Raw genomic sequence first — 12,998 nt, forward strand, 5'->3', positions numbered from 1 at the left:
TAGTCATTAAGAAGTTATTTCTAGTAAAATACCAATATTTATATTGCTAAATTGACAACTCATTAAACTGTTTCACAAAAACCTTGGAATTGAGAATTTTATTCCTTAGTGCAGTTTTGATCATATAAGAATAAGAAATCTTTTTTTTTTTTTTCCTTCTTGAGAAGTACTATCACAGCATAAAGAAAAGTGACAGCACAATCATATCTCATCAGGATGATGGAGACATCCTTAACTATATATGTTTAAATGTGACATAAAAATAAAGAATATGGAGAAACTGGCAGCTGCTCTGTTGACACCTAAGGTAAAATGGACCGAAGACAATCCAGGTTTGAGCTGTTCAAAGACACACTGTAGTTATTGTAAACACAGAGATTATTCACCACAGAACAACTCGAAAACCAACTTGTAGGTTTTTAGTGGGACTTGCATTATTTTCCCCCTTTTTTTCTTTTTCTTTTGAATTTTCAGGAAATTCACTGTTGCTGCATTACTAAGCTGAATGTTATGTTGTGATTAGTACTGCTGATTTGGGTCAGTTTGTAGTTTCAAGGCCCTTTTTTTGCTGAATGTGGAATTAAACCAGAGCTGTGAGCATCCTGGCTGGCACCAGCCACAGAGGGCTGTTACAGCTGAAGTGCTTTGACTTCAGCCATGGCACTAACCTGAGCTGTTCTTCTCTGAGACATCTACCTTTCTTACCATTGAGACCTCTACCTTTTACAAATTTTAATTACTTGCTGGGATTAAGTATGGGAGGAACTTAACAGACAAGTGGAATAAGCACACAAAACTCATTTCCCTTGAAAATCTGACTAAAAATTAACAGTTATTTGTCCAAAAGCATAGTATGTGACTGAATGTATAAATATTTACCCCAAGTAGGGTAAGTGTCAGTTATGAGAGTGAGAGTAGCTTTACAGCCATTAAGGACTAATCTTCATATACTTGTACCTTCAACTCTGAATTATCCTGAGTGTTTTGGTGTTATCAATGAATTTTGTTTTCAGTACTTGATCAGCTCTTAGCTTAAACCAACTTTTAAATAACTTTTAGGGTCCTTGTATTCTTAATTAAACTCTAAGTTAATTCAAAATGAATGTTTTCAAAGAAAAATCTTATTTCTTTGATTTTCATTATCAAAACAGAAGGAAAGATAGGAAGTAAGCAAGAAATACAGAAAATGCATTTTTGAGTTGGATTTTTCTGTTACTTTCATATGATGCAAGATTTTTACGTGCTAATAATATCAGTGAAGAAATGCTGCTTCTCATTTCATGCTGGAACTGAAGTGAAAATGTTGGGGTTTTTCTAGTTTTTTGTTTGTTTGTAGTTTGTTGGAAACAGTAAATGTATTCCTGATTAGGGAGAGCTTCTCCCATAGCTATGAGGATGAACATGGCTTCTCTATAAATATTAAGAAATCTTCTGGCAGGCCTTCCAAGCTCTGCTGCAGGTGCCACCAGAACCTAAAGCAGCAGGAGCATACAGTTGTACTTAGTTTTGGCTATCAGTAAACACGGTTACCAGGAGGCCAGCTATGCTTATGAAGCTTCCACTTAAAGACTTTTTTTCGGTAAAGCCTGGCATGCTTTAAATACCAAAAGTATTCCAAGGCAAAGTTCATCTTGACTTCCAACACTAGCAAGATGTGCTTTTAGTTGCTGAGTTGTGTTAGGCACAGGTGTGGATGTGATCAGCACTTACTCTCTTTTCTTGTTCAGTTTCTTGCGTGTACCACACTTGACTTTGGGGAAAGGAGGATGTGCCCATACAGGGTTAAAGGCAGGCTGTGACTTCAAAACACTGCAGACAGGCAACTTCCCTTTTTTTGTAAAGAGAGCAGCTTCCTGCTAGCACTGATGCTGCAGTATGTCTGTAGAGTGGAAACCCCCGCCCCTCTCAGAATGTTATGTAGTGGAACCTACAGCAAGTGTAAAAACATAATGGTATGTTTATTTTTGGAGAAGTGGGAAACTACTGTGGGAGTAAGAAAAGTTCTCATGGGGTTTTTTCATCATTCACCCAGTTACAATGATTTGGAGGAGAAGAGAAAAAAGCTAATAAAATCCCATAGAAATCAGAGAATTTTGGAGGATAGTAGTGCAAAACTTGATGTTAGAGGATATAGTACTTATGTGTCTTCTGCATCTTCCTTGTAGAGATATTGTGATGTCCCAATATATTTTTTCACTGTTTAAGAGCTGTTTATTGGTGAACTCGAGTGGTTTTATTTTTTCCTAAAAACCCCATTTATGCTGCAAGCCTCAAGTTAGAAAGCACTATGCTTCCCTAGAAAGCTGTAAGAGTGCTGTTGAATGAAAGATGGGTCTTATGTGGTTAGATTGTAATTCATGCCTCTAATTGTGAGCACAGCCATAGACTTCCTTTGCCATTAGAAGTCACCGACTTTGGAAGGAGTCACTTTTTTCGCCTCCATTTTTGATATGTAAAGATTGGCTCCACATGTTTAGCAGCAGAGTCCAGTTCTGAATGTTACTACTGCAGTTTAGTTTTGCTGTGCATTATCTCTAAGCTCTGGCAAGGCTGCTGCAACATATGAATATGGATTTCTTTTTTTTTTTTTTTTTTGTATCTGCATAGTGGCTATATTTTGACTTGCACTTCATTATAATGTTAAAAGTTATCTTGGTGTGTCCTCTTGGTTGGCATTGGTTTGTTACTATCATTTGTCAGTGCCATTGATTCTGACCTGGAACAGGGAACTGTTGCTGGATTTTAGTTATTTTTCACCTAAAGGGAGCAGATGCTTGTCAGGAGAAAGAAAGCACCAAGTGGAGTGGTCTGATACAAGATGGGCAGTAATCTGGCCTTGGAAAGGTGGTTATTAATACTATTACTCTAGAAAGGGATTTGCAAGGATTCTAGGAACTAAGCATTATTTCATGTTAAAACTTTTATTTTTAATATAAACTTGGAATAGTTAAAACAAAAGTGAAAAATAGTCATGGGTTTTGAATATGCGGGAAATTTTATGTTTTTTTAAATTTAAAATCATTTAGCAAGCAGTGAAATTTTGGAGGAAATAGTTCTTGGGTGAATAAAACTGTGTTCCCTTTCAGTTTTATTTTAAGTAGGAAAGAGGAAGAAAGACACCCAGAATATAATTTCATAATGTCTGATTTGTGGCTTTCTGAAGATTGTCTTTGATTGCCCAATAAAACTTGTTGCTGGTGAGAAAGAGAAACTCTGCTTGAAATCATCTTCCCTATTTGAAGAAAAGCCTCTTTTTTTTTTTTTTTCCCCTGACAATGACAATAGAAGACAGATTTGATTATGTTTGTCAGTTAAACTTTGAACATATGACAAATGTGGAAATATGTCAGGAAAACATATATGTTATGAATGATACTATCTTAATTTTCTCCTTTAAAATGGAGATCAATTTCCTTTTGGCTATCCCTGGTACTATGATCACAAGTTAATGTCCAGCAGAGGAAGTGAAAATTGGTAAATCCTCACAAGTGTGTAAGAGCACATCTTCCCTGGGGTGCAGGTCCCCCAGTTGTGCTGCTTTGAGACCTGCCCACGTGTGGTGCAGGTCAATGCTGCCAGGAGCAGTCCCTGAGTTATGGAAGTGGTAGAGGGGCTTTACACCACGGAGTGGGACTTGGGTTGTAGAGCTAATTGCAACATTTAGACCCTTTAAAAATGGACAAAACATACTGGGCAAAGCTCACTTCCATGGTTAATTTTTATGCATGTAGAAGATGGAGCGGCGCTGCTTTTTTGGATGGGGCTTTGGAAAGCAACCCTGACGTTGTATTTTAAACTCAGGCTTTATCTATTGCTTGTTTCATGCAAAAAGCTGCTCTTACACTTCAAGCACTTGTTCCTCCCTGTGACACCTGTGCAATTGTGTACTCAATTTTTAAAAAGCATGGAGAGACACAGAAATAAAATGTTTTCTTCCATAGTGGTTTCCCTGTGCCTTCTTTTCTTTTGTTATTAAGCAGGCACTGTGGATTAAGTGATTTCCATTGCTTTTTCTGCAATTTGCTGGAGATGTTCTTGTCATACTGATCTAGATGGTATTAAATGTCTTTTATTACGTTATGCTTTTCAATGCGTCTCAGAAGTACTACATGTAAAATAAAGATGCAGACCTTAGACCACAACCTTCATGATCCTGCCTCTGCCAGGATTCATCAGGCAAGAGCCAAGCATGGCCGTGGAAATTTTTCAGGGTGGAAGCAAATGTTTTGGTCAGCTGAATAGGGAACAGCTGTGTGTTATACATGATAGAGTTTTGCCCATGGTGGTAGCTCTGCAAAGACTACAATCCCCTGTTCTCCAGGTATCACAGATCACAGCAGAATGGTGGTCCTTCACAAAGAAATGCAATGTTTTGCTACCCATCATAATTATGGAACAGTATGGCATGTGTGCACTCTGACAGTTTAGCTGTCTAACATTACTATAAATCTGATTAAAACAATATAGTCTTGGGAGTGTCTGAAGGCACAAGCTGGGACCAAGTCCATTTGCTGGTTCTGCTGTAGATTCTTTTGTGAGCTGTATTTTTTCTCCCTTGTTTCTGGTTTGATACATGGCTATATTGGCTTTGATTCTTCTTATTTTTCTGAAGCATGGAAGTGGAAGATGAAAAATGTATTTGTCTATTTCTTAACCATCTCCATCCATTACCAATCACCTCCAACCATGAGCACTTTTATTTCAGTAGTGAAAACTGGAAAATGACAACTTGGCAAGGCTTATCCTATGCTTTACTGTTCCATTATGTAGAACTCTTGGTGATGTTGAATAATGAGTTCAAATTACTTGCAGTAAGTCTGCTCCTTTTTTTGTTGTCGCTGTTGAAAAGTGTTTCAATTTGCAAGTCAGAAGGGGAATTTCTGGCTGTAGAACTGCTGTACACTTTTCAGGAAATAGGCTGTTTACTGGGGTTTTCCTTGGTTAAGCAGATTACTTGGCATGGACTCAATGTTTGCAAGTTTTAAGCCAGATTTTCCTTGGCCTATCTCCATTCCTGGGCCCTTTATCCACTTTTAATCATCTTTTTAAACACAAATATGTGTGGTCACATCACAAAAGAGCATTGATTTCCTCTAAAGCAAGTGTCATTGCTGGTGAATCCCTTGATACTTGCATTAATGATGAACCATTATTTGTCTCATACTAAAATCTGAAAAGTTGCATAACAGAGAGGTGTTGGTAGCTTTATGATGTTTTGGGGGCCCTGTTTTGCTTTATTTTTATTCAGGTGGTTCCCTGTAACTTGACTGTTCAGTGAAAGCTCAGTGTATGAGTTGGTGCTTTCAGCTATCCTCTGTGGCCACAGCCTTGTCTTTTCTGGTGCCCCTCAGCGTGTGTCCCAGAATAGAATGAGGATCCTCCTGGATTCTGGTCACATGAGGCGTGATGCCTCAGGCAGCCACCTCATGTGACCAAAGCAGAAGCTGTGGAAAAAACAACTATCCCTAATTCTGGAAGGAAATACCCAGTAACTCAAGTTAAAAAAAAAATCCAGGTTGGAAAGCACCAGAAATTTCCCACATAAGTCTTCAGCATTTTTCATGTTTACAGACAACTCAAAACTCTTTGACCTCAAAATGGTTTATACAGTCACTATATGAAAATTGTTATAAAAGGTGTTTGAAAGTGATAGTGTGGAAGAAGGTGAACAGGTTTGAGAAGAAGGCCTTATTCCAAGAAAAAAGACAATATCAAAGAGGATGCCAGAATACTTCTGGAAAGAAAACGGGCTGGTGTTGCAGCCAGGATGTGTTTCATTGGTTTGAAGTGAAAAGGAAGCAAAGAAAGACTTGAATTTTGCACACATTATGCAGCCATAAAAAGCCAGACGTACATTAAGAGTTTGAAATTCTCTGCTAATAAAATATTGCTTTTATGGTAATGCAGGCTACAAAATAAGAGTGGGCACTTCAGGATCTGGGCTGAGGGCCAGCAGACACTGAACTCTGCTTCTAGGATGAATCACGATGTTGTTTGTCTCAGCGACACGTTGTTTTCCTGGTAGATACAAAAGGCTACTCTATGGAAGATTGACTTGAAAGAATAAGTAAAGGTTGCTGCGAGAAATGAGACTGGGGGGGAAAAAAAGCACCACAACTTGGTTGCCATTCCACACACTCTAAAGAAAGCCTCAGGCAGTGAATTCCTACCTTGTGGCTGTGTGCCATTTACAGGAGAGAGCACAATTCTCATATGTCAGGATAAGGTGGCATAAGAAAGTGCAAGGCATGTGGTATCAAAATACTAAGGGGTTGTTTTTTTTGTTTTTTTTTTTTTTGGTCATATCCTTCCTTTTTTGAGAATTTGTTTGAGCATATTTTACCTGTGTATGCTTTGGCATTTCTTTGTCACATAATTCAGGTAGAACCATTCCCTGCCTCTTACAGTTTGTTTCTGGATGAAGTTTTCTTTGCTAAGCATCTCCTTCCTTGGCTTGTTTTAGTCTCCCACGCTGCATTGTGGGGCTTTTATCTATTTTTTTTATTCCAAACAGTGAGTATATTAGGCTGTGCTCTATTGATTTGGTCGCAAAATATCACACAACGTGAAAAACTAGAGAGAATTAGAAATTCCATGTTGCACCATCTTACACCCCAGATTAGGCTGGATAAAAGCATGGGAAAAGTATTGGAAACTAATGCTGTGCTGAGTACAGCCTGCAGCTTATGAGAACTGTCACATGGTGTGGCATCGTTGATAAAGTGTTGCTGATTCAAGGTTTTGAAAAGCTACGATTCCTACTCGTTCTTTTGTTTTAATCAACAGCTTGCTTTTAAACTAATTAAACGGAAAAGTTTTTTCCTATTTTGTTCACAATGTTTCAAAATGTAATGGTTACTGTCACAAACTACTATAAACATCTTAGGGATTTTATTGACAAATTGAATGAAATTAGAAAAGTTATCTAAAGAAAAACCAAACCCAACAGTAACCTTTCCTTCAAGTAACTGCATCTCTCTACCCTCCTTTTCTCATAACCAGTGGGTAACAGGGTTGATTATGATTTGGTGCTGAGATTTTCTCACAACAGAAATGCCTTTGCTCCAGTTTACAGTTTGAAGAACTGCCAGTATATATCTCTGTTTCTTAGAAAAACTCATTAGCACTACACCCTTGCTGTGATGAGAAAAACATGACCGAGAAGGACACCTTTGGTAATTACAGAAATGAGACAGTCATCATCACAAACAGACACAGAAAAAAAGAAAAGAAAAGAAAATCACTATTGCATGCTGAAAATTATTAAGACCCGTGCTTCCAAGTTCCTCCTCTGTTTTAGCAGTTACTTTATGCATCTGTCACCAGCACCTGCTAGTAGTTCTTTGCATTTAGCTGTTCCCACTGTGCAAGGTAATCAAGGTAATATCTTGGGTTTTTTCTGTTGGTTGGTTAGGCTTGGGTTGGTTTTGTGTTTGGTTTTGGGGTGGGGTTTTTACCTTTTTTTTTTTTTTTTTTTCTCTTTTCTTTCTTTGGACCTTTTTTCCCTGTTGCTGATGATGTGGGAGGTGCAAGTCAGGCATGATGAGCATGTAGGTACCCAGGAATGGTTTTCCCAAGAGCAGCAACACAAGGAAAGGCTCCCCAGGGCATGGCCAGGTGCTGGTGTGCTCACTGCACCCCTGTGTGCTATCTCCATGCATATATGCCCTTCCTGTCCTTCCATCCTTCCGTTTTATAGTTGATGTGAAGGGAATCAGCCTCAATCTGTGTGATGTGGGGAAGTTCAGAGGTGACCAGGCACCTGGTAGGTGACACTGAGCTTGTTTAGCAGAGCATAATATCCACTCTGTCGTACACTCATCTATGCTTCAAGAGTGCATACGTGTGGCATGAGTAAATGCATGCTGAACTGGTCAGCAGTATAGGTGGGAAATAACATTTCTCTCCCATCTGATTATTTTAGGCATTTATTTTCATCGGTCCATGTGTTAGTTCATGGCAGAGGTGTGTGTGTTCTTTACCTTTACAGCTCAGAATATTCTCAGTTGGACCTGATAACACTCCTTCAAAAACCAACATTGGTGTTTAGCTGAGATCACTAAAAACCTAATCAGCTGATTTTGATGGTCACAACGACCCGGCCACCAGAAATGTATCATCCAACTGATTTATTAATGCATGAGCTGGTGTAGCAAGTATATAATGCAGTTCTGGCTACCGCTGTAGTTCCTCAGGCCTAAAGCATATCTAAATGCCAATTTTCATAACAATAAACTTCAGAGTCACCATTAGTCACATTTTATTTTAACTTACAGGTTCAAGATAGTGACAATACATGAGATTCTCAACTGAATTGATTCTTTATTCCGTTCAAATCCTTACACCAGCTGAAAGTGAGGCTCAGTGCCATACAAGTGATATAGGTCCAGTCTGAGAGCACGTGAAGAATTCTGCTCTGCTGTTGAGGCTACAGAGGCACAGATGGTGCAGGCCAAGTGCCACCTCATTCTAAAGCTTCTGCTTTACACATTGCAGGTGGCAGCTGCCAACACCTAACTGGCTAAGAGACACTTGGCCCTGCTCACACAGATTTAGGCTGCTCTTACCCCACTCTTCAGTCATATCATCAGAGACTTTATCAATTCTTTCATTTGCAGGCATTCCCTTTTGTTCCAATGTGCTAAAACAAAGGCTTTGTGTTAAGTGTTTTGTTCCTGAAATCAATGCTTACCTTTTGTGAGGCATCTTTTGTCTCAGGCCTCTAAAGCATGCTACAAACAATAACAAATTCATCTTTCCTGGGGGAACTGGAATTTATTTGATTATTTTTGAGTAGTTAGGTTTGTTGGCTAGGGGATGTTGAATTGCTTAAAATAAAGTACTCAAAAATAGTACTTTTCCTTCATAGATAAGGCATGATTTAGAAAACCTAAGGAGTGCCACTAACTTCATTTTTCAAAGAAAGGAATGGGTTCTCTGTTCAGTGATTTTTGTCTGATGCTGTTCTGAGTTAATGGCAAAGCCAGGCAAACCATCCAGCCCTCACGGCATCCAGTGCTGTGACCCACTCAGCTCATTCATTGGTAAAAAACCTCCAAAGAAACTCATAGCAATATTGTTTCTCTTTGACCTTTCATCACTCCTTTGTATGTACATAGGGGGAAACTCTTTTTCATGCAGTTTTAGAGTAGAGATAATGTATAGCTTGCACATGCAAAGTCATTTCAAGCATCTCTTAGCTTTCACTTAACTGGAAAGAGATGCCACTTAAAATTGTATTGTAAAGCTTATTCATAATTAATCATAGCACTTTGAAAGTGGGTTTTAATTTCTTACAGATAGTTAATGTAGGCACATGATCTCCTGTGGAAAGCCTGATCTAGCTGGCATTTAACAAACCTAATGCAATTCCATCTGCTCAGGTCAGTGCCAGAGCGTCAAAATATTTTAAAATATTTTTTATCTGAATCTTCTTAAGTCCTTCATTATAATTATGTGATACTATGCATCTTGGTTGATTTGGAAGGCAGTTATTATTAATTTCATTTTTTCTGCAACTGTAAAAGGAGTTTTACCCCAATTACTGGCTATTAAATCTGTTAAAAGTACTATTCCTTCCTCATCTTTTTAATTTCTCTGATTGCTGTAGCATGTAGGGACACCAGGAGTGATTGCTTTCTAAAGTTCTTTGACTTGATATGCTCCTCTTGAGAAGAATGTTACACAATTTAATTTTAGATTAGGTATAGATTAAGTAGATTTTTCATTTTTTACTTTTGAATTATAGAGAGTGTGTAATTCAGTTGTTATCTTTTGCAAGTCTATGACTTTCTTCTTTTACATCTTTTTTATATAATGAAAGCACTGCTGGAGTTTGGTGTGGCTTGCTGGAAATATTTCAGACAAAGCATCATAGAAATGGGGCCTGAAAGTGACCTGAGGTATCACTTGAAATCCACCCAAGATAAGGTACACAGTATTCATGGCACATGGCTTTGAAATGGCCCTTGAAAAGTTGTAATAAAAGATTTGTTTGTGCGTGTTGCAAACAAATACAGTCTTTCTCTGCACGATATTTTCTGGTATTTCTCTTGCTTTTCTCTGGATGCTGCCTGGGTTTTTATCATTTGAAGCTCAAATTTGGGTACTGTATTCCAGCTGAGAGACACTAGCATTAAAACGAGTGGATTAGTTACCACTACTGCTTGCACATTGTGTTCCTTTCATCTCTTAAAACCGTGTTTTAACAATCACACTGAGTTACGCTCTTGGCTCGTACTGTGATCTGCTGCACCTCCTGCTTACTGAGTTCCTCTCTTTGTGTGACTGGATTTGTTAGCAATTCTCTGGGCTCATCGTGCATCAGGAACCCTTTGAATTTAAGTGCTGTCTTCCCAAGTATGTCTCCTCCTGCTTTAGTAATGTTCCTAAAATTCTCGTGCGTAATTTATACAATATTTGATAATGTTAAACTATTGAATAGACTGGGCAGAATATGGTGTAGGCACCATATGATGCCACTGGAGACAGCTGGCTGACTGACACAGGAGCAGGTCACTGATAACTGTGGCTCCATCATGATTCTTCAGCTGACTGTGGTCCTTATGCTGTTTCCCTGTGGGGGAAGCTGATGTAGAGTCCATTTGGGAATGTCCTCTGTGACAAACCAAATGGCTTGAGGATACTTTAGATGTGTCACTCCTGCTGTATCCTCGTTTCTAGGCCAGTTATCCCACCTAAGAAGGGAGTTAGACTGCTTTGACATGATCTGTCCTTAGCAAGCTTGTGTTGGCTATTTCTGATTGCTTTATTGTGCTCTAAGAATTTATAAATAAATAGTTTCCCTTCTCTGTCTTCCTGAGCATTGCAGTTGGCATCTTTGGATGTAATACAGTGAACCCCTCCTGCTTCTACCAAGGAAAATGCTCTGCTTATCTTTCTCCAGTAATCTAGGATCTCCCCTTCTATGCTCTTTGCTGGTTGTAAAACAGAGTCTTATGGAATTGGCAAAAATAGAATATTGGAAAACCAATTGCATACCTATTCTCATGAGCTTTTCATCTGAATACTGCAGCTATTAGAGGATTAATTAGCTGAACAAGCATCAAATATTTACAGCTAACTGAATTTCAGATTTACATCATGGACAATACTATGATCCTAAATTTGGTGTGATTTTTGCACACAAACTCCAACAACAAGAAATCCTGGGAACAAAACAGTTGGTTTCCAGGACAGCTCCTGCTGGTTTTGCCCCAACATACTGACTCCCATGCTGAGCTGCCCTGCTCCAAATATGCCCTTCAGCTTGTTCACTGGAGTCTGGAAGAAGCATGTCTGACGTTTACCTGAACAGCCATTGCCCAAATAAGTTCAAGTGTGTTTGAAAAAAGTGGCTAACAACAAAAACTGATGCTGATGTACTTGCATTTCTAAGACCTAAAGATCTGTGAAAAGTACAGTCATAATGTCAAAATCCAGAGGTTTAATCCTTTTCATATTTGCATTTTCCGTGCAAAGCCCGCATTTTTGTGTTCTCTTCTTTTTCAAGTCCTTATTTATAAAGAATGCATGTAGCCACTTAATATTTGTTGTTGTTTTGTTCACATTGAAGAGATTATTCCCAAGATTAGCACTAAAAATGCTTACAGGGAGTTGCAGGAATGTGCTTCCAGGAAATCTGCTACATGTCCTGGGATTGTTATCACAAATTTAATTGACAGCATTTAAAAGAGTAAAATCTTATGAGTCTTTTTACACCCATCCATGATATCCTGTTTCATGAACTGGTGGGTCCTCTTGTTCCCTCTTGTAATTTCACTGGCATTCTTTAACCCTCAAAAATGCTAGTGTTCATTTATTTTAGGACTACAGATTATGATAAATGACCCTCTGACTGCATTGGTTAAAGACATTAAGATAAGGTATTTTTTTGGAAGCAAACTGTTTGGGTTATACTTGTAGAAAGAATTAATTTGTGTTATTTAATGTCAACTCTATTTTAGAATTGATTTTTTAGACAGTTGCTATCAGCTTTCTTCCTAGCACCTCACCAACCTGCTATGGAATAGCTTGTCCCAGGTCAAGACAAGTAAAATTTAGCATATAATCTTGTATCTTTAGGGATTCTCTGTCATTGAAGGTGACAAGGCCTCTTATTTCCATAGCTGCATTCAATAAAGCATAGAAGTGAAGCATATCATTCAGAAATATTAGGGAGCAGTTCTGAGCTTTTGTCTCTTGGATTTGGCTTTCCTGGATTTGATCTCCTTTTGAAACTGGAAGGGGGATTTCTGTTGAAATCAAGGGAAAATCGATCAGATTTTTTGTGAGATGTTGTGGGCTAAAAATTACCTAAATGCTCTCAGCCTAGAAGAAAAGGGGCTGCTGGTGTGCTTTAGTAACAGACAACCTCTGTTCTGCTGATCAGCATTTACCTATGCAAGGCTAATGAACAGAACCAGTAATAACATGTGTGAGGACTTGTGAGCAGAGATTTTACAACATTACTCCAATTTCTGGAGAGCAGAGAATCACAGTTAGGGAAACTTACTGGGCCACAAATTTATTTTTCAGTGTTAAGAGAAAAATGTGTATTATTGATCACACTGCTAAGCATGCTAGGAACCAAAAATACCACAAAATGTGTGTTATTCCCTGTTCTGGGAAGGTCTTTCATGAAATGTTCAAGGTAAGGTAGCCTACAGAAACTTGCTGAGCTACTACTTAAAATATTGTGTGTAAAGAGAGGAATTCTCTGCTTGGTATTAGAAACAAGCTTTGCCTTTAGAGTGTAAATTCGTATTCTCTGACCTTTTGGACCATTGCTTTAACTCCACCTAATCAATTCTGAACATACCTTTTCATATCTTCAGTCCTAGATGTATTTCATTATGGGATAAAGTTTTTTGTAACTACTTAGTTAAATGTCCCTTCCCTTTTTTCCTTTTTCTTTTTTTTAATCAGCTTAGAAAAGAAGCATTCTTCATCTCTTTTCCCTCCATTCATTTAAATGTTATTCTTTCTGGGAATTGCTT

General features: G+C 38.3%; 1 protein-coding gene across 2 annotated transcripts in view; it reads right to left on the reverse strand.

Annotated features, from left to right (window-relative positions):
- The window catches only part of RASGEF1A (RasGEF domain family member 1A), a 156,579-nt gene that overhangs the window by 54,194 nt on the left and 89,387 nt on the right, over nucleotides 1–12,998 (reverse strand). The gene's annotated exons all lie outside the window — the stretch shown is intronic.

The sequence above is a fragment of the Corvus cornix genome, chromosome 6, assembly GCF_000738735.6.
Source record: "Corvus cornix cornix isolate S_Up_H32 chromosome 6, ASM73873v5, whole genome shotgun sequence".
Lineage (NCBI taxonomy): Eukaryota > Metazoa > Chordata > Aves > Passeriformes > Corvidae > Corvus > Corvus cornix.